The 21,513-nt window shown below is 38.6% G+C and overlaps 1 protein-coding gene across 1 annotated transcript in view; it reads left to right on the top strand.

Moving 5' to 3' along the window:
- LOC121928367 (death associated protein) overlaps nucleotides 1-21,513 on the top strand; it is a 55,134-nt gene that overhangs the window by 12,572 nt on the left and 21,049 nt on the right. The window lies entirely within an intron of this gene.

Genomic DNA, 21,513 nt, shown 5'->3' with positions numbered 1-21,513 from the left:
CTGCAGAGAAAGAGAGATAGACATCTTAATTCATCTGAAATAGTTCTGTTATGAACACACAACTTATTAGATATTTCATAGAATATACTTGACTGTAGGAATGGGTGTAGGGTGGTCTGTGAGCTGCATGTAGCTTCTTGTATGTTTTGCACCAGATATCCCCCAATTGGCATAGGGAAGAATCATACAACTTTTTTTGCCCTCTTTGGACCATTTTACACCCAGGAGATGCCTTTTTTGCCAACAGGACATAACTTCTTGTAAAAAGGCCTCCCCTGAGTGTAAAATGGTCGAGAGAAAAAAGGCATGCATCCCTAGAGGACATTGGAGACATTTAGAAACAAAAATTATTTGGATTTTTTTATGTGATCAGGTTACAATGGAGGTTGCATCTCTCTAGGGTATCCTGGGAGTCCCCAAATCCTGACATGTGCTCACCCTGCTTTAACAGAAATATGCAGGAAAGAAAGGAATTAAATCAGTTTATAAGTGTCTTAGTTATTTCACCTGGAGTCTGAGCAGAAACCATCTGCACATGAGAAGAGACCAACTGTTATGTACAGGTATATCTTAGTTAATGAAGTAGATGTTTTCCTGTGCATTCTTTGACAGAAAAGTTGGTACCAGAGACAGAAATAACATGGAAAGAACAGGGGTTGGTTCCTACATCAGAATGAAGAAGGGATATCAAGATGTTTCAGCAAATGCTTTATAAAAAATTAACAGTATTCAAATATGAGCTGAAACAGCCAGGTCAGGTAATCCTTGCATAAGTAAACAAAAACATATGAACCTTCTAGAAACTACTTGAAAGCTTCTTCTAAAATCTATCCTGGAATGATTGTTTCTTTCACCAGCCTCCACTTTTGTTATGATTTCCATTTTGCTGGCCTAAATTTACAAATGGGGTATTTTGCTTTGTTTTTTAATTTGTTGGGGTAGCTGATAAAGCAGGCTAATCTGCTGTCCCCTTTTCTCACTGTTTTGCTGTTCACACATGCTCACTAAGAGGACTGCTCCTGTTTTTGTTTGCTTGTTGAGGCAGGCACATACAGCAGCAACAGTAGGATCTGCTAGAGTTGAATCCCATTCTTTCCTAGCTAAAGCTTTATTGTATTGCCTGCTGCACACATGCTGCTGCAATTCAGCACCAAGAGTCTATATTTCTGTAACCCTCCTTCACCATCATTCCAATGTGGGTGCTGCTAAAAAATCCTCCAGCTAGACAGAGGACAAGAAAGAATGGGCTGAACAATTGTAAAAAGACTTCATAAAAAGAGTTTCTTTGCCAGGAGCTTTGTTAACTTATGTATGCCTGTATTCAGTTCTTCAGTAGAATTAAAGTGGAACTGATTAGTTAGTTTGTTCATGACTCATTATGCTAGAACCATATTAATTATATTCTGATTACTCCGATAGGAACAGAGTGGAAAAATATTTTAGATAATTTCTGTACTATTTCCATTTTTTTTAAAAAAAACTTTAAAATCATAATAAAATAAGAATTATAAAATAATAAGTGTGAAAAGAAAATGTTGTGAACAAACTATAGTATCCTTTCTCTCACATCTGAATTGTAGCATCCGAAGTTTTACATATGAAAATCATAAGCTGAAGAACATAAAAGCAGATTGCATGTTATAAAATATTTTTTTAAATAGGCTTAATTCTTCTTCTCAACAAAGGCTTAATTGAAGCAAGGATTAGGAACATGTGGCCTTCCAGATATCTTCAGATTGCAAACTCCATAGTTCAACATTGTTTATGCTGGTTAGTACTGATAGAAGCTGCAGTCCAACAATATCTGTAGAGGGCCACACATTCCCCATACCTGGCCTAAAATGAGAATCCTGCTGGATCTGACCAAGGGTCTGGTCCAGCATCTTCTTTCCTCTAGTGGCCAGCCATGTGTCTTCATAAGAAAAACAACTGAAGTATGAAGATAACCCCCCACCCTAGTTTGTTCCCAGAACAGCTGGTGATCTGTTGAGGTACCCTGCCAGTAAATATAAGTGTCTGTATGGTGCAGTAGTCATGTTGCTTGCATTTAGTCATGTTGCTTGCACACACTCAGCTTTATAAATTGACATTTACTGGTTGAGAACAGAGGGGAAAATCAATTCAGAGAGTGCTCCATTTAAAAACTCAAAGCTCTTAGATATTGGGATAATTTTATTCCTCAGTACTCTTGTCTTTGTCAGTGGTCACTCTGAGTTCTCCAACAAAGCAGGAAATGAACAGAACAGAAGAGTAGACAGACACTAATTTTGAGCCTAGTTGGTGGGCAGAAGAACTATCTTCTGTACCTAATTCATTTGCAAGTTTGGGCCTTTAGCGTTGTGATATACAGGGGTTTTTTAAAGGTAGAAAAGGGTTCACTACTAAATTGACAGAGTTTTTGTGCCAGTACTTAGATCAATTGTTACATAAGCAGTACAGGACATTACATATGCAAGGGCTAGTATGGTGTAGTGGTTGGGAGGTTGGACTGGGACTTTGAGAGACCATGTTCTGAATCTCCAAACATCCATAGAAACCCACCCAGTGAACTTGGGCAAGTCACACTCTCAGTCTAAGAGGAAGAGAACAACAAACCTCTGAATAAATCTTGCCATGAAGGTCCTAGGAGTGGGTTACCATAAGTTGGAGTCAGCTTGAAGGCAGTTAACAACAATATAATGTTACACTGTCTTTGTAATTCAGTTTGTCTGGCATTCCGATTGGCATTAAGAACACCATCTGAAAAGTCGAGTTAAAATAATATAACAAGAGTTGGAATCACCATGGGTTTTTATTCTTGTAACTACAAGATTGAAGTTGGAGCTAAGCAAAACTGTTATAAAAGAATCTCAAAAAAACCTTCTATCTTATAAGCTTATTAATATTATTTAAACCATGACCTGCAATATTTGTTGGAGGTTTAGTTCTTCTAAGACAGATTGTCCTGTCAATCACAAATGCTATATTTTGTTATAAAAAAAAAGCAGTATGAGCCATGCATGGAAACACAGTTCTGTGTTCTATAAAAAAATTGTTTAGGATCACTGAAATGTCACAGCTTCTGAGTTCTCAAGAACACTTCTTTAGGTTGGATGGTAAAAATTATGGGATTGGAAAAGAACAAAGTTCCAAATTTTGGCCACATGCCTAGTGGTCATTGTATGTGTAAAGCAGTGAAATTTTAGCAACCTTGATAAAGATTTTACAGACACCATATCCTGGAAATAAATTCTGGTTAAGCTGATACCTGCATTTATTATATATTTATAAAATGATATGGAAACAGACCTATATTAGGTAAAACATAAGAAACTGGTTAACATAAGAAATGGGGTAACCAATTGTCTGAGAAAATCCAAAAGCAATAACCCTCTGTCACTGTTACTCTACAGCAACTTATATTGTGAAATATCTTCCTTTTCTTCATGACACCCTTCTGTAATTTCTTTTTAAAGTCTTTGAAATTTGTGTCAAAAATTCCATTGCTGAATAAGTCACGGCACTATGTGAAAAAGTACTTTTGGGGCTGTCCTGAAATCCTACTATTTAGATTCTTCTTTCATTGAGGAGTGGGGATCATTTTTATCAAACGTCTTACCATGTGTAATTTTCTAAGCCTTTGTCATGTTCTCCGTTACTTGCATCCTTTCTGAACTGAAAAGCCCCAAGCATTGTAATCTTTCCTTGCATCAGATTGTTCCAGCACCTTGAATTTAGTTGTCTCTTCATTTTTTCTAGCTTATCATTTTTGAGGTGTATTGATCTGGAGAGAGCCAGAATAGTGTAGTGATTTGAGTGTTGGACAGTCACTCTGGAGACAAGGGTTCAAATCCCCCTCAACTGTAGAGGCCCACTGGATGATCTTGGGCTAGTTATACTAACTCACCCTAAAGGAAGCCATGGTGAAATCCCCTCTGAACAAATCTTGCCACAAAAACCTGTGATAGGTTCATTCAGGGTCTTCATGGGTCAGAAATGACTTGAAGGTATACAACAGGGGTAGGCAACCTTTTTGAGCTGGGGGCCGGGTTGCTGTCTCTCAGAATTTACAACAGATGGTTAATGAATATATTGTAATATTTGTAGCTAGAAGTACTATACTTTGGAAAGTCATAATAGATTCTCATTATGGCTTCCTTAACTAAGTGTAACGTTACCTGTAATGTGATTTTCCTTTTTCTTACTGCCTTCCACTATTGTTGTTGTTTGCCTCCAAGTCATTTTTAACCAAAGGGGACCCAAAAAGGAACCTGTCATAGGGTTTTCCTAGGAAGTTTCTTCAGAGGGAGTTTGCCATTGCCATCTTCTGAGACTGAGATAGTGTGACCAAACATTTCTCTTTTCTTTTCTGGTGGTTCATGTTATCTCATGATGTGTCCAAAGTATGATTAAGTTTACTCATGCTAACTTCAGGTGAGAGTGTAAGTTTCATTTGCTCTAGGACTCATTTATTTGTCTTTTTGGCAGTCCATGATTCGCAGCACTCTCCTCCAGCATCACAATTAAAATAAACTGATCTTCCACTTGTCAGCTTCCTTTACTGTCAAGCTTTCACAACCATACATAGAAATTAAAAAATATTATGTCATATATGATTCTTATTTTTAAAAAAATAAGAAAAAATAATCTTTAAATAGTATTTTATAGGCTTTCAATTCATCGTATTTCTAGTAAAAAAAGTATAACTTATCTCATAGAGTTATTTTGTGTAATCAAGTACTGTAGCTCTTAGCTTGGTTTCTTTAATTCATAAATGCCTAACTATGGTTTTGATTGACAGTCTTATGTGCTCTGCTGTTGCTCGGCCATGTCATATTTATTAAGATGAAGAACTTTAATTAAAACCTTAGATTAGGAATTCCCGAGAGGACAATATATCATTCTGCAAGATCATTCGTTGTCACAAATTGTGACATGAGGGTGGAATATTCTGAGCTATTTCGATTAAAGTGATCATAATTGTGAGATTGGGTCTCCAGGGTTGTATGCATGAGTGAGGCATAAAGTTTCAGCTGATTTGTCAGTCAACAACTAGAATGGTAACACAGTAGATAAACTTGAAGGACAAATAGGGAACAATTCTCTTTAATTATTGAATGTTTCATTAGGCTCTGCTTCTGCACCCTAGGAAATATTGGCATCAGTTAATTTAGCAAAGCAATATAAGTGGCTTCATAGGTAATTTCATTCTTAAACAAATAAGATTGCTGTGACTGTGATTCTAACTATGCCAGAATTGTTTGCTTTCCTTTGTTCAGTCTGAGATAGAATGTCCTCAGTGATTAAATTTCCACAGTAGTAAAGTAATGCATATTTGTGCATGCATTGTTTCCACTGTAGTTATGTTATTTTCTAGACATTTTCTTCCAAAGTAAAACCCTGCTTAGATAATGGGTCATGGTATGTCTTGTTCAACTTGTGCGCAGAACATATCATACAAAGAGCAGGTTTAAGCTCAGAAGAAGGAGGAGTGAAGACAGGAGGAAGGATCATCAACAATCTAAGATATACAGATGACACCATACTACTAGCAGAAAACATGATAGACTTGGAACAAATCCTAAGGACAGTCAAAACAGAAAGTGCAAAGGCGGGCTTACTGCTGAAACCAAAAATAATGACTAAACAATGAGAAAAGGGAAGTAGTTAAAGATTTAGTGTACCTTGGATCAAACATTGATCAGAACGGAGACTGCAGCCAAGAAATCAGAAGAAGACTATGAATGGGAAGAGCAGCTATGAAAGAACTGGATAAGATCTTAAAGTGTAAAGGTATACAGCTAAGCACTAAGGTTAGAATGATCTAAGCTGTTGTATTCCCCATCACCGTGTATGAATGTGAGAGGTGGATAGTGAAGGCGGATAAAAGGAAAATCAACACATTTGAAATGTGATTCTGGAAAAGAGTGCTGGGAATACCATGGCCAGCCAATAAGTCAAACAAATGGGTCCTTGGACAGATCAAGCCTGAAATCTCCCTGGAGGTCAAAATGATCAAACTGAAGCTGTTGTACTTTGGCCACAACATGAGAAGGCACAACTCATTAGAAAAGACAGTAATGCTGGGAAAGATAGAAGGTAGTAGAAAGAGGAAAACCTCATGCCAGATGGATAGACTCAATGTGTGGGCCTGAATCTACAGGACCAAAGCAGAACAGTGAAGGATATGGAACTTGGAGATGTCTTAACCACGTAGTCGCCATCGGTCAGGGTTGACTCGAGGGCAGTTAACAACAACAATTGATGTATGAGGTAGATACAGTGGGTTGAATTTCTGGGTATATTAGCAACATGATTTCTGCTTCAGGTTACTTTTAGATGCATCCTTCCTAGCTCAGGAGTGAGCATCTTTCAGGAGGTCAATGTGTAGTATACAGGCTGCATGTTGCCTACCTCTCGTTTAGCATAGCAAAGATGAGCTTCAGCCAATCCTTGACTAGGTCTCTAGGAAACCAGAGTCTGAATCCCTGCTCCGCCATGGAAATGTACAAAAAATAACTTTGGGCTTGTAAACCCACTCCTGCAGTATTTTCAGCTGAGAGAATAATTGGCCAACAATAAGCTTCATTGTGAGTAGAAATTTGAACACAGGTCTCTTGAATACCAGTTCAGCATTTACTCCCTGTGGGGTTTTGAGCAGTGAGAAAGAAGAGCCTGTACAGTATATGAGAGAGAAAGAGAGATTTTGGGACGTATGAATGAGGAGTTTATGTTTATGAGAGAAAGATATGTGCTACACCAGCAAGGAATGGGCACATTTTAAAAACTGTTTTTCCACGCGTCCAAGAGTAACACTATTAATAGAATAACTGTTAATGTGTAATGGCACAGAGAAATATAAGCAAAAATATTTTAAAAATTAACCTGCTTCTCATGTTTTACTCTCTAAACTTATGGGAACAAAAGGTAAGATGGGAGGCAAAGAGAGTGAGAGAGAAATCAGGAATTTTTGTCAGTAAATGTAACTGTTGACCTTAACATATATTACATTTTAACTAAAAATGAAGAGTAAGCCAAAAGCTTAATGAAGAAATTGGGTTTTGAGGAGAGTGTTAAAGGGAAAGAAAGAGGTAGCACCACTGGTGGAGAATTTCAGGCATAAACAGTACAGAAGAGCAAGGAAAAATTTTATGGAAATGTCTCACGTTGCATGCATTTCATAGCCATATTATAGAGCCTGTGCATTATAAATGAACAGTCCCAATATACTGTGATTATAAATGAATAGTCCCAATATACAAGAATATACCCGAGTCCAGTTTTATGAAGGTGTTTTCCGTGAGCACATATATTTCATACAATTTATTTTAGTAAAAAATAAATGAGAATGGGTTAGTTCTTTTGATCTTAAAGAACAAAGCATATTTATCATGGATCATTCACTGAAACCTTCATGAAAAGCATGTATAACCAAATAGCTTTGAAACTTGTGGATAGTCATGTATTAAAAGAACCAGGTTTTGGGATTCTTTTTAGTTCATACATTTGCAAGAGATGGCCACATTAAACAACAGTCATTTGTCAGGGCATGACTATAAATGCTGGGGGATAGAGGGCATGTTTCCCACAAAATTTGGTTATTTCCCAGTACTCTGCGAGCTGTTAGAATCTGCTTTTTTTACTTTCTGTTTACCTAGTTGTGGTTAGCTTCTTAGTAAAAAGGGCAGCATGCAAGAGTCCATGGCATGGAAATGAAACTGACTAGAAGAACTCTATTTCCTGCATTTTTTATATGCATATGTAAGATTTTTAATTAATGTAATATTTTGGAGGCTCTTTTTAACAGCATTTGAATATTCCTTATCTGCTAATTCAAGCGTATTCTAGGCAGGATTGGCTTTCAAGCTATATTTCATAGTTAACCAATTTATCCCAAAAACTTCCTAGAAGTACTAATTCAATGAGAAGGTCAGTTAACCCCTTTCAGGTCATGCTGAATCATAATTTAGCCTGAAGATCCAACCTGGCCACAGTTTCTCATTTTAAGCATCTTTACTACCAAAAGTAAAAGACGGGAGATACAAATCTTTCTAAGACAGGATCTGATCTTGCTTGTGTGAATGGTTGATTATAAGACTTCTGCTAGATATTTGGCTGGATAAGGCCTTGCAATAATGTCATGTTTAATTCAAGTATTTGATCTCAGTTTAAGGCAGAACTCTCTTTCTCTGAACATAAAATAATTTGACGCTTATTTTCTTGTCACTAATGTTACAACCATCCTGTAAGGTAGGTGATTATCAGCTTTTATTTCTCACATTATAGATGGGAGACTGAAGCACCAAGAGATGTTTTCATGGGGGATGTGGGAGATTCCTGAAGCAGCCCAGCATGCTTACAGCAGAGCTGAGATTGAAATAAAGGATTGCCTGATTTATTGCTCACTGTCTCTGCTACTGCACCAGCACTTTGTTGTTGTTTTAAATATATATTTTTAAATAGTGCTGTGCAAAATATGCAAAGAATATAAAGAGACAAAAAGTGAGAGAAAGTGAAAACTAAACACTTGGTGAATTGCAAAGGATAGTGTGTCTTAGTTGTAGAGATGTCATCTGACGCAATAAGGATTGTTTTTTAAAAGGTGCATCTCCAAAGTGCATATCCAGATAGATTTTAAAAAGTATTCTTTCAGAACTTCAGTTGTATGATTGATGGCCCTACAATGAAGAATAGTTGTTCATATACACAAGAAACAAATGCCACACGTCAGTGAAACTGTCTTGTTTTCCAACAAGTCTCTGATTAGGTGTTAGCTTTTTTTAAGAGCACTATCAATCATATCTAACTTATCTTTAAAGTAGGGTATTTTAGTGTTTAGTAACAAGCCAAGCAGCTGCAAGTAACAAATTTATTTTGCAACAGATCCCGCATGTTGGTGCTTGTTTTGCTGCTAGAGCCTAGGCTGCTGCTGTTGTTTTTGGAGTGGCAGTGTGACACTGCTACCCCCTCAACATTGGACTCTGGCAGCAAAATTTGATTGTCAGCAAAATTTGATTGTCAACTGTGAAAACTAACAATAACAAAAGTATGGCACTGTTCTTTAAGGTGGGCAATTTCTCTCCTACCTCTATTCAGTAGAGTGGAACGTTTTTTGTTGAAGAGATGTAGTATAGCTAGAGAGAGAGATCAGTGAAGAACCACCTTCAAAGAGACTTTGTCAACTCGTGTGGAGATGTTCCCTGAAGGGAACACACAGATCTGATCCCATAGTGGTTCATAAAGGAGAATCTCCTAGGCTTTCCAGAGAGCCAGTGTTTTCACTTTCATGTTACCTGCTGTTTCTAGATACCTCCTAACACTCACTTTGTATTAATGCCAGCAACACAGACTCTAAACATAAACTTAGGTCCAAGACACTTCACTTTACCAGTGGTTTGTGAATACAAAGATCTGATTTCTCTGCAGCCCTATGGGGTCATTGCCCTATTTGGCTGTGAAGAAGTGAATTATGATTGCTCCATCCTGGATGAATGACTCCCTTACATGAAACATGCCACTTCCCCCAGCCTTTCAACTGGATACACAAATGGATTATTGGTCAAGGAAAGGGTACATAAATGAAGGGAATAGGGCAGCACTTTGTCTCACTTGCTAAATTTAACAAGTGAGAGGGGATTTGTAATTCGTGCCATAAGGGCCTTGCTGAATGACCAGAAGGAAAGGGCTTGGTGGGGAAGAAGGATCAAACCCAGTAATTCCATAGATACCCACAAAACTGAGCTGTCATCCTGTACAACATGGGCAAGGAAGGTGGTGTTCTCCAGCCCATACTGAACTGTAATTCTCAATATTCCTCACTATTAAATATTCTGGCTGGGACTTGTGGAGATTCAGTCCAACAATATCTTGTAAACTGCAGTTTTCCCACTAATGTGGACAGCAATATCAAATAAATACGAACAAGAAATGCCATTCTTCAAAATGAAGGGACAAGCTTGAACAAGAGGCTCTGTTTATTGAACTATGTAGTATTTAACAGCTAACAGAGGACCAGAGGGGGACTAATCTAGTAGTAAAAACATGAAAAATAAAAATGTCAAAACCACTCCTGCCCCATCTGTGAGTATCATAGGTGACTTGAGCAGAAACAGTCCATAGTTACCCTCATCAGGGTAAACGTACTAGCAGTATATAGAAAATACACAAATGTGGGGGCAGGGGAGAGAATGTCCACCAAGTTAGATGGAAGGTAACTAGATCATTATGGTTGCAGCCTCCTACATCACAGTGGGCCCTTGGTATCCATTGGGGTTTGGTAATCCATGAATACTGAACTCCCATTAAATGCAAGTAGATAAAGAATCTGTGGATAAGGAGGGCCACCTATATTACATACAAGGAAGAACAGTCCTTTTTTGCCAGCACTTCAAGTGTTGAAAGCACTGAGAACTAAGTATATGTACAGTGTGCCCACGCTATAGGCAGGTGCCCAATACACGGAAGCCGCACGGCATGAGAGTGAATGGCATGCGCGCTCTCCCGCAACGCGAGCAAGAGCTCCATTCAATCCAATGGGACTCGAGCTTATGCAGTTTTTGGCTCACGGGGGGAGGGGTCCGGAACAGATCCCCGTGTAAGCCAAGGGACCACTGTACCTAAAAGTTCCATTGGAAATATTGTGCATCAGAAGTACAGTTGGCCCTCCACATTTGCGGCTTTGACTGTTACGGATTTGATTATTCACAGTTTTGATTAGTATGTTCTCTCTAAGAATCTCTCGGTCAATGTCTGACAGATGTTGACCAAAGAGTTTCACTGGAGGAACTGGAGATTCCTAGAGAGGTGTTCTCTTAGGTAAAAATAATAGTGTTTTGTTATTTGTGGTTTTTCCATTTTCACAGGGGTTCTTCACCCCTACCCCAGTGAATGTGGAGGGACCACTGTATTCGAATATTTACACAGCAGAAGCCACTTAGTTTGCTGTGGTTTGTGTAAGATATCTTAACCTGACATGGAAAGAACAGGATCCAGTTACATTTGGAAATTCACCCATCCCATTGCTTCTGTAGTGGTAGAACAGTATAAAATATTATTCTATGATTCATCAGCTACTTCTAATGGTGCCTTATTATTTTGAAGTTGAAATTCACATACTACAAATCGAGAAAGGATTTTAAACTTGTTAATCCTAACTAGTAGATAATACTAACTATAGCAGAAATCAACAGACGCTTGGTAAACCAAAGCACTGATACAGATCCCATTGATTCCTTCAGTATTTCGAGCAGCAAGAACTTTATTCCAGAATCTGTAAATAGAATCATAGAATTATAGACTTGGAAAAGACTCCAATGGCCATGCTGGAATATACAATCCAAGCCCTCCCTGGGACAGATGGCCATACAGCCTCTGTTTAAAACCCTCCAAAGAAGGAGACTCCACCACCCTCTGAGGCAAAAGCATCTTCTACAGTACTGCCAAACAGACCTTCCTAATGTTGAGGTGGAATCTCTTTTCCTGTAGTTTGAATCCACTGCTCTCTGTCCTATTCTCTGGAGCAGCAGAAAACAAGCTTGCTCTATCCTCAACATGACATCCCTTCAAATATTTAAATATGGACCTCATACCATTCCTTATAGGGCTTGTGGGCTTCCAGACCCATCATAATTTTGGTTGTCCTCCTCTGGACAAGCTCCATCTTCTCAGCATTGTGCCACTCTATTCTGCCTTGGTCAGGCCTCACCTGGAATACTGTGCCAAATTCTAGTCACCACAATTCAAAAAGGATGTTAAGAAACTGGAGCATGTCTGTCTAAAGGAGGGCGACTAAAATGGTGAAGGGTCTGGAAACCATGAATCCATATGAGAAGAGACAGGGAGCTGAGTATGTTTATCCTGGAGAAAAGAAGGCTAAGAGGTGATATGATAGTCCTGTTTAAATATTTGAAGGGATGTCACATTGAGGATGGAGCAAGCTTGTTTGGGCTGCATATTTGCCACCTCTCGTTTCTTACCTTTCTGTGATGTAGTCTGTTTCACAAATACATTTATTGTGACTAAGCCTGCCCTTTGTAATAGAGCTCAACAGGAAGGGAAAGCACTTGGAAGGGAGTGGGCTCCAAAATCCCTTTTGGAGCCCCACTCCCTGGTTTTGGGTGCAGACCTAATTTGAAATGAGTCATCTGTTGTTTCTATAGTGCAATTGGCTCTTGTTGTCTTCTGATTATTTTCCCAAAGTTCTTATTTTAGATATTTGGAATTATTTGCCTCTGACCTCACACATAATAGTGTAGATTTAGATATGTAGAAAATTCCATGAAAGTCTAATCCTTAACCTAGTTTACCCTTTTTGCTCTTGTTTACACCTTTAATCTAATGAACTTGGGTAACGGGGTGGATGAGGAAAAACAGACTGAAACTGAATTCTGATAAAAGGGAGGTGCTCACTGTTAGAGGCCATAACCAGGATATCGAGATTTGTCAACCAGTCCTGGATGGGGTTACATTTCCCCTAAAGGACTGTATTCACAGCTTGGGGGTGCTCCTGGATCTCTTGCTCCAGCTGTCAGCTGAGATAGATGTGACGGCGAGGAGTGCCTGTTATCAGCTTCAGTTGATATGTCAACTGCGCCCCTTCCTGTAACTTGAAGACCTAAAAACTGTGGTGCACGCACTGGTAACCTCACGACTTGATTTCTGCAACACACTCTACATAGGGCTGCCCTTGCACCTAGTCCAGAAACTTCAATTAATTCTAAATATGGCAGCCAGATTGGTCACCAGGAGATCTAGGGGTGATCGCATAACACCTATGTTAAAATCTCTACACTGTCTGCCTGTTAGCTTCGGGACACAGTATGAGGTATTGGTTATAACCTTTAAAGCCCTTCATGGCTTGGGCCCAGCTTACTTACGAGATCGCCTTCTCCCATACAATCTGCCCTGCACACTTAGGTCCTCTGGTAAAAACTTACTGCATCCAGCAAAAACTAGGGCCTTTTCTTCTGCCGCTCCCAAGTTATGGAGTAGCCTGCCAGAGGAGATCCAACATATTGTCAGTCTTGACTGCTTTAAAAAAGTGGTCAAGACGTATCTCTTCTGGCAGGCTTTCTCAGACTAGCCTCTCAGTGGCCTCCCATCAATTGCCCTTAAATTGTCCCTGCTTAGTTTATAATTAAAATGTATTTTTATTGTGGATGGGAGGGTTTATGGGTTATGATGTTTTACTGTATTTTAATGCTGCTTTATCATTGTTAGCCGCTTCGATCTGATTGGAGAGGCAGAATATTATTATTATTATATGATTATTATTATGACTCACAGCTAGATGGCTTTCACTGATAGCATCTGAATATGTTTTGGGTTTTTCTTTCTTTCTTTCTTTACTGGAGGGGGAAGATGGAGAGGGAAAAAAGAGGCCTGTGGAAAAAAGTCAGAATTTGTTTTTTCAATGGACAGTAGGTTCCCTTTTGAAAACTGAGGTTAAAACTAGTGTTTGAAAAAGGTATTGCTGAGGGATATTGAAAAATAAACAAAAATTGCTTAACTTATTTAAATATATTAGTCCTTCTCTTATAATGCCTAATGGTATTGGGAACACAAAGATTTAAGTTCTCTCTTCGCACCAGGCTGATAAGCAATACAAATAATCAAAGTGAACTGAGTGTCCTCAGCAAGTAAACAGTAATACAGTACAAGTTGTTCCATGTGTTGGCACTTATAGTAGAACCTAGTTATCTTACTTTTTCCCCACTTAGCTGTGAAGGTCAGTCTGTTCTGCACTTAAAATGTAAGCTCTGCTCTTTATAGTGTGCTTGTGTTGAAGAGCATGAGTGTGCCATGCTTATATATAGTCCATCCCAGACTATAGAATCTTGCTACTGCTGTATTTGTCATTGAACATTTAGTTTTGGGCAAGATGGTTTTTAAGCTGGAGGTAAATATTTCTTCCAGCTCAATACAAGTCCATTACTTTTTGAATATTTTAAATCATTGTTGAAATAAACAGAATGCCCTTTCCTGGTCACTTTGTAATTCCTCTTTAGTGCTGTCAACAAAGAACAGGTTTTACCTCAAAATTTTCCTTGCTTAACTGATTGATATCACACCCATCAATAGGTACTATCCTTAGATAACTGGAGAATAGCCTGTGTAATCCCAGTTTTTAAAAAAATCAAGGGGACATCTGGGAAATGGCTAGTCAATTAGCTTAAATTTATTACCAAAAATTGCTAGAAATTGCTATTAATGATGATCTCCAGTATCCTAGATTGGCCACTTAGTTACATCTGCGTGACCAAGAAGGTCTCCTGGTCCAATCTCCCAAAGGTCATCTTAAGAGCCAGCTGCTATCTTGGGCAAAGATCCATTCAATTTCCAATCAGGACAGAAGGAGGATAGTATTTCCTTCCCCTCTACAATGGTGAGCAAGGCTGTGATAGGACCTTGCATTGGGGCCCTGTTTATGATTATTACAGCCATGTTTATTGGCAGGAGGGGGGTAGAAATATCATTATCCTCGCACTCTGATCAGAATCTGAACCAACCTCCATTGTCTGGTTCAGCAGCTGTCTCTTAAGATAGACTGGAGTAGCTTTTACATAGTTTTACAGAAAAACTATGTAGTCTTATTGAGTTCAGATCCCTTACAGATCTGTAACGATGGGTTAAAAATCCATAAGTGTGGTTGTAAATACCAGAAAAAACAAGCATGGAGAAGGGTATGTTCTACTGGGGGGTCGTGATCAGCATGGCTTCAGTCTCATTAACTTTTCAGATTTCTTTTATAATGTTGGTAAACACACGGGCAGTAATGAACCAAGAAACATAGACTGCATCTAAACTGCAGAAATAATCTAGTTTGTCACATTTTAACTGCCATGGCTCAGTGCTATGGAATATTGGGAATTGTAGTTTTGTGAGATATTTAGCCTACTCTGTCAGACAGCTCTGGTGCTACAACAAGCTACAAATCCCAGGATTCCAAAGCATTGAACCTTGGCAGTTAAAGTGGTGTCAAACTGGATTACTTCTGCAGTGCGAATGCAGCATAGTTAGATATCCAAAAGGTGGTTAATGAAATTCCTCACCAAATACACCTGAGCAATCTTAGTCTTTATACCATAAGATACGGTAAGTACTTTTATGGCTTAACAACTAGTTAAGAAGCTGAGAGAAGGAGTCAGTTTCTACAATGAAAAAAAGTGAGCAGTGGAATCCCTCAGGAGTTTATAATTGGAATCAATGCTTTTTAATGTGTTTATCTTGAATTAGGGATGAGTAGTAAGGGAACTGTGTTTGCTGATGAAACAATATTTCGGGTCAAGAGTAGGGAAATGAGATTGTAAATGGATGTCTTCAGACTAAGGGAATGGATATTATAATGGCAAGATTCAGTGTAAGCAGATGTAAAATGATGCAAAATGACAACAATTACAACAAAATTCCGAACTTTAGCTGTTCATTGGTGAGATCTGGGATGGCAGCAAAAGACCAAGAATAGCAATTTGGGGGACAAACTTTTCTCCCTTTTCCATATTAAAACCCAGGTTCATTCACTAAAGCTAAATGGGGAAGATTACAGACAAATAAAAAGAAGTATTAATTCACACAGCACATATTTAAACAGTGTTCACTGCCCCAAGACGAGATGATGGCTGCCAACCTGGACAGCTTTAAAGGAGGGATTATATAGACTCTTGAACATTAGGGACATCAGGGGGCTACCTCACAGATGGCTATACATCACTTATTGTGCCAGATGCAGTGTACAAGGTTGTTATGTGCCTTCAAGTCATCTCTAATTTATGGCAACTTTGTGATAGAGTTTTCTTTTCAAGGTGTGTTCAGAAGATATTTAGTCAGTCTCTTAGGCTGAGAGAATGTAATGTGCCTAGGGTGACTTAGTAGATTTTCATGACTGAAACCCTCGTCCCCCAGAGTACAAGTCCAACACTCCAACCATTACACTACACTGGCTTTGTTGCCACAAGTAGTATGTATCCATATTTCAGTTGCTGGAAGACAAGAGATGTGGCATTCAAATGGACTCGTGCCCTCCTTGAGAGCATACCATAGAAATCTGATTGCTTGCTATATGAGGTGAATGCTGAACTAGATAGGCCTTTGGTTTGATCTGCCATGACTTTTCTTATGCTCTTAATCATATATTTTAAAATGCATCTCCATGCTGCTTTTAAAGCAAAGTACACTGTTCTGGTTCACAGTAATAACATGAGTATAATACTGTATAGCAATAGCAAGTACATTTCTATATCAGTACTCAGTCAAAGGGATTGTTTTTATACAAGGGCATAGAAGAAGCAATGGTTCAGCCAGGTTCTTATGAAACTGTCCTCTGCACCAAAACAAAACCAGAAAAACTGCCCATGAAAAACTTGAGTAATGAGGATAAGACCCTGACATCCAATTTTCTATATGGACAGAATGTTGTATGGAGGAGAATTCAATCATGCAAGTTCCTGCCCGCAGTCAGAAGCAGTAGATTTGAGAAATAGGTCTATCATTTTGTTTGGCATTCATGAAAACTAAGTCAAAGTGAATGACTCTTACAGAAGAATATATGGTAGAAATAAATGTGGCTGCAGGAAATGACAAAATAACATAAAGGATGTATGGCTTTAAGGTGTTGAAACACCATGTTTAGTGTTTAGTTTAGTTTTTAACTAAAGGGCTACTGTAACAGAGACTTTAAAGATACATCTACACCTGAGTAGCAATGTAGCTATTTGAAATTCCAAGCATGAGACCAAAAAAATACCACTGCAGGAATTACAGGATAAAACTGTATTTAACAAATGTGTTTGCACTAACTTCAGGGCAAAACAGACGTGCCAGAAGGCCATTTTAGAGCCGTCCCTTTTAGGCTGGATTGGGGCTGGGGCAAACAGATGCCCGGCCTCAATCCAACCAGATTCTGCCCCAAAAAGGAGCAGATACAATCCACTCCTTTTGGGGGCAAAAAAAAGCCCTGGAAGAGCCAACTCTGGGGCAAGTGGCATATAAACACCATACTCCCAGGCCAGCTCCAAGCTGGCAAACAGGCTGTCTGTTTCGGCCCATCATTCTCCTGTATATCCTTCTGTGTAGCTGTTTTGAGGTGGGTCATGGTAGCATTCACCAGCTGACTAAAAAATTCTAAGGATACCTCCTGTCCACCTGCTGAACTGTAGTTCAAAAATGATCCTCTCCCTCCCACCATATGTTGGTTCATGAGCTAGTTCAGTAAGAACTTCTTAGACCTCTTTGTACTTAAGAGTTCACTACAACAGCAGAAACAGATCATCTGTATTGTGTATATTAAAATGTCATTCTTTCTCTATATTGTTTTTTCATGTTGTTTTCCATTCTACATAGTGTCATTGTTTCTAGTTTCAGATTTTACAGGTTGAAAGAGACAATGCAAATGGGTTTAATTTGTAGCATCTTCTGCAGGAGATACAGCAGTATTAGAAAAAGTGTGAAATGTTCATTTGAGTATTTACCCGATCTGGTAGGAATGAAATCCAGTTATGATTATATTTATAGCTGACAGGTGATATTTAAAATCCTTCCAATAATTTCTTACTTGTGTTGCACTCACTTCCACATGATTAGGTCTGTTAAAGTCAGAATTAATCACCGAGACATCCTGTATAAGCTTCATTAAAAGGAACAGCAGCTGCACAACAATGGTGCTCATGTGTAGATGCCACTTATTTCAGTGGTTGCTGACTTCATGAAATCTCCCACTCTGCATAAATTGTGTACAGTTGTGGCCTAATGTTATAACAGCCAGTTTACTAATTAAAGAAGACAAAGACTTTTCTGACAACAAAATTTACCTTTTTGTGGCAGTGTGAGATACTCAATAGTTCAAGTAGCAATTTAAAAACTGTTATACAGTGCACCCGCGTCATACGTGAGTACACCATCTACGGTTTTAACCTTACATGGAAAGTTAAGCTGCGGGAGGCACAAGGGTGCCACACCGCATGCAGGAGCGTTCCCCCATTAAAACAAATGGGGTTTGAGCGTACACATTTTTCCTCATATGCAGGGGGCGGGGGTCTGGAATGGATCCCCCGTGTATGAAGAGGGCCCACTGTATTTAGAACATAAGTTCCTGGAAATATATATATATCTCATGAAAAGTTTTATGCAAGCTTTCCAAAGCTTTTCAGCTATCTAGCATATGGATTATGCTGGTCGTGTAGTGCCTTTTTTCAATCTCTATATTGCACTGAAATGAAAGGATATTGTGACAGCTCCTTGGATAAAAATTCCTTTAACAGTTGGGTCTCAATCCAGTTATTACCCCCAACTAGAGTAGGTCCATTGTATCAATGGAAACCTGATAAGTAAACATATAAGTCCCATTGATCCATCAAGTGTGCTGTAATTGGAACTAATATTTGTGCCTTCAAGTGTTTACTTATTTGACTTATACTCCTCACCTATCTGTCTGTCTGTGTCTCACACTCAGCTTTGGTATGCTTCTAGGTCAATGTAATTATTGTGTGGCCTTTCTCAGGCTTGGATTTCAATGGCAGTTTATTTAAACCAGGAGTGGGCAAGGCTTTCTGTGGCCCTCAACCTTCCAGATGCCCCACACCACTACAGTGGGACCTTGTTATCTGCTGGGGTTTGGTTCCAGGACTCCCTATGGATAACAAAATCCATGGATGCTCAAATCCCATTCAATCCAATGGCATAACAAAATGGCGTCCCTTATATAAAATGGAAAATCAAGGTTTGCTCTTTGGAATTTATGCTTTTTTTGAATATTTTTTTTAAATCAAACTTTATTAAATAAAAATCATCATACAAAAGTAAAATGTTTTTCTATGTGCTTTCCAACCTAGATAGAGCAAATAATATTGGCTGTCTAAATATTGGTTGTTTATGCTTTTTCTGAATATTTTCAAGCACATGGATGCTTGAATCCATGGATTTAAAAATCTGTGGATAAGGAGGACTGACTATATTTTTATTTTATTTTTTTGCCTCAAAAGTGGTACTTTAAAATACTTGGTATGCTACTCTGAAATTTGCCACATCACAAAAGTATATAATGCTCATGCTGCTTGAATTTATGTAAAGAAATCATCTAAACTGCTGGTCATAGGAGACTTTCATCAATAAAGTGGGGTTGCTTCCTTTGATCAAAGCTGAGGTTCAAAGGAATTGGTTGAAATCTGGATAACCAGGGGTCAGCTCTGTAAGGTATTGTTATCTTCCCAGCCAAGGTAATTAAAATTGCTTCTTTCACAGTCAGAGAATGCTCTCAGGCTTTTTCCAGTGTAAGATGAAAACTGACAGTGTACCACAGTGATATTGGCTTTGAAATGAAAGAATATAATTGCTGCTAATAAGAATAGAATTCCAGGCATCAACCTGGATTAAATGCTGGCTAGGTGGACAATGGCTTGGCTGCCACTGTCAATTTACAATCTCTCATCTTTCAGGGCTTGCTCTTTGCTTTTATTGGTCAGGGGAAATTGGTTGAAAATTGGCATAAAAATAAAAAGTATGGCACCTGGAACACACCTGGAGAACATTTTCAGGGCTGGAAAGTAGGGTCATTCACAAAAAGTTAAATACTGTTTCTGCTCTCACGCTTAATTTATGTATGCCTGAACACCCCTCCGTGCTCTGTAACTCCAACATTCAGCTATTGGAAGGGTTCTCTGTGTATTTCAAGTCAACCATGTTGATGTAGGATCATCTGGAGAGGCCTTTCTCTCTTTCCCACCACCTTCTCACTCTTGTTTGGTGGACACAGGGAAGAAGGCCTTCATAGTGGCTGTGCCCAGACTTCAGCACTCCTTCCCTAGGAACACCAGGATGGCCCCATCCTTGCTGTCCTCCCTTTAGCAAGTCAAAACCTTTTATGCCATCATGCTTTCAAAAACTGACTTAAGGTTAAGCTTTAATGTAGTGCAATACAGTTTTAAGGTTGTATATAGTCTTCTAATGAATTGTAATATTTTAATGTCAAATGTTTTAACTTTATAAATGGTTTAATTGCTTTTTAAATCTTGTATTTATACTTGTATTAATGTTTTCGTATAGTCTTTACATAGTCTTTACATTTGTGTTGTTTTAAATATGTTGTTATACTGAATCCTGTTATTGGGAGAAAGTCAGGATGTAGATGATGGTGGTGTTGATGATCATCATCATCATCTTGTTGTTTTCGGATGGAAACAATTAAAAATATCCCTAAACAAATAAACAGAGGGAAAGTTACCTCCTTTGGCAGATTCACAACTGTACATTCAAGAATTAATATCTGTTTCTATCCAGAACAGTTCCATAAATGGTTTCATATTTTTCCTAAGACTGGTTGCTCTAAACTGCTTATTGACTGTATAGAGAAGTTAGGGATAAAAACTCACTGTGGTAGGTAAGGATTAATGAGAACGGTGTTGCAGAATTCCCCCTCTCCCTTAATGAACATGAAAGATAGTGAGTGACTGGTTTGCATGTGCATGTTTTGTAATTCATTGGTTTGTATGTGTGAAGAATTGATGACTGCAGAGATAGAATTTCCATTTCAGCCAGTTACAAGTTCTTTTGGAAAGACATTCTTCCTATTTGCAGCTCTAAATGATCAAGCATTTTATAGGGATCATTGAGCCAGACCAAAGTGTAAACAAATCTTTTTGTTAAGTCCTTAACATTTTTAAGCAAAATACTTTTAATCTCTTACCAAAAAAAAGAACAAAACAATCCTTTGGCATTTTTATTTTCAAATATTGCTACATAATAGAATCCAAAAGCTGTGCTTTTCTGAAAAAGTAATTTTACACAATATTTTTAATAATTTTGTGCATCAAACAAAGTTGATATACAATCTGCCCATGCCATACATGGGCTTTCGATACGTTGCTTTTTGCATACGCATACAGCAAGCCTGGTGGAACAGAATGGCATGCACGTGCGCTCACACTGCGCATAACCATTAGTTTCAATAGTGCTTAAGCATACATGTTTTTTCCCATACATGGGGGGGGGGGATCCAGAATGCATCCCCGCATATGGGAAGGGGCCACTGTACACTGAACCATCAGAAAGCAAAACTATCATTATCTCAGCTACCCATGTGGATGATTTTGTAGTATTTCAGACTTCAGAATTCCAAATAAGGAATACCCAACTTGTAATAAATACATCAGCATAGCATAGTGGTTTGAGCGTAGAACTAGGACTCCCACTTGGCCATGGAAACCCACTGGGTGAGCTTGGGCAAGGCACACCCTCTCAGCCCCAGAAAACCCCATGATAGGTTTACCTTGGGGTCGCAATAAGTTGGAAAAGACTTGAAAGGCATACAACAACAACAATAGCACTTTTACATACAGTATTACGTAAAAGTTCATATGATATGGGTTCACTTTCAAATTTGGGGGAAAGGTTTGTTCTTTTTAGGCATTTTATTGGTCCTCTAGTATGATTCCACACTAGGTGGAAATATGTTCTTTCTGGGCATTTTCTAGATCCTCTAGCCATGATGCTTCCACCAGACATTGACCATAGAGATCTAAAGATTTGGACACTTCTCTAGGCATT

This window comes from Sceloporus undulatus, chromosome 4 (genome assembly GCF_019175285.1).
Source record: "Sceloporus undulatus isolate JIND9_A2432 ecotype Alabama chromosome 4, SceUnd_v1.1, whole genome shotgun sequence".
NCBI lineage: Eukaryota > Metazoa > Chordata > Lepidosauria > Squamata > Phrynosomatidae > Sceloporus > Sceloporus undulatus.
The sequence above is the reverse complement of the archived record's forward strand: the minus strand, read 5'-3'. Positions and strand labels throughout refer to the sequence as shown.